We start from the raw sequence: 1040 nt of genomic DNA, 5'->3' as shown, positions 1-1040 counted from the left end.
TGGAGATGGGAGTGTACCCAGCACCCACTGAGGGGGGGGAGATGGGAGTGTACCCAGCACCCACTGAGGGGGGGGGGATGGGAGTGTACCCAGCACCCACTGAGGGGGGGGGGGGGGAGATGGGAGTGTACCCAGCACCCCCTGAGGGGGGGGGGGGAGATGGGTGTGTGCCCCACACCCCCTGAGTGGCACCTCCCTATAGCATCACATATACGGCTTCATTGATGATTCCTCCTGATAGGTAACTACACATGAGCTGCAGGCGCCAGTCACAGAATCAGTGACACCTGCTGGCCGCCTCAGTCATAGCAGCCTCATATGCTCCATGTATGGGATATGCAACCTGTGGCTCTCCAGCTGTTGTGAAACTGCAAGTCCCAGCATGCCATGCCACAGTTTTAGCACTCCCTAATAGCAAAACTGGCAAGGCATGATGGGACTTGTAGTTTCACAATAGCTGGGGAATCACAGGTTGCCAACTTCTGACATAAACTGAAGAGTTGATCACTTACAGGTGGCAGTGCAGCTGCTGCTTTCTGTTATCACCCATTTCAGGGGCTCAGACCAGAGCTGTACTTAGGCATTGAATCGGTGTTGTCTGCGTAGTGGGCGGATCACTATGCAAATGCGCTGGAGACTGGAACTGCGGCTGTGGTGAGAGTTCTGTGGGCACAATGAGGTCAGTACGGAATACGTAGAGATCCACCTGACCGCACACAGATCTTTCAGCAAGGGTGGTGCAGCGGGCGAAGAATGGCATGTGAATATTCTCTGTACAGCGCTGCGGAATATGTGTGCGCTATATAATAACTGGTAATAATAGTTTCTGTACAGCGCTGCGGAATATGTGTGCTATATAATAACTGGTAATAATAGTTTCTGTACAGCGCTGCGGAATATGTGTGCGCTATATAAATAACTGGTAATAATAGTCTCTGTACAGCGCTGCGGAATATGTGTGCGCTATATAATAACTGGTAATAATAGTCTCTGTACAGCGCTGCGGGATATGTGTGCGCTATATAATAACTGGTAATAAT

This window comes from Crinia signifera, chromosome 3, assembly GCF_055691185.1.
Source record: "Crinia signifera chromosome 3, ASM5569118v1, whole genome shotgun sequence".
Lineage (NCBI taxonomy): Eukaryota > Metazoa > Chordata > Amphibia > Anura > Myobatrachidae > Crinia > Crinia signifera.
This window is presented reverse-complemented; position numbering follows the sequence as displayed.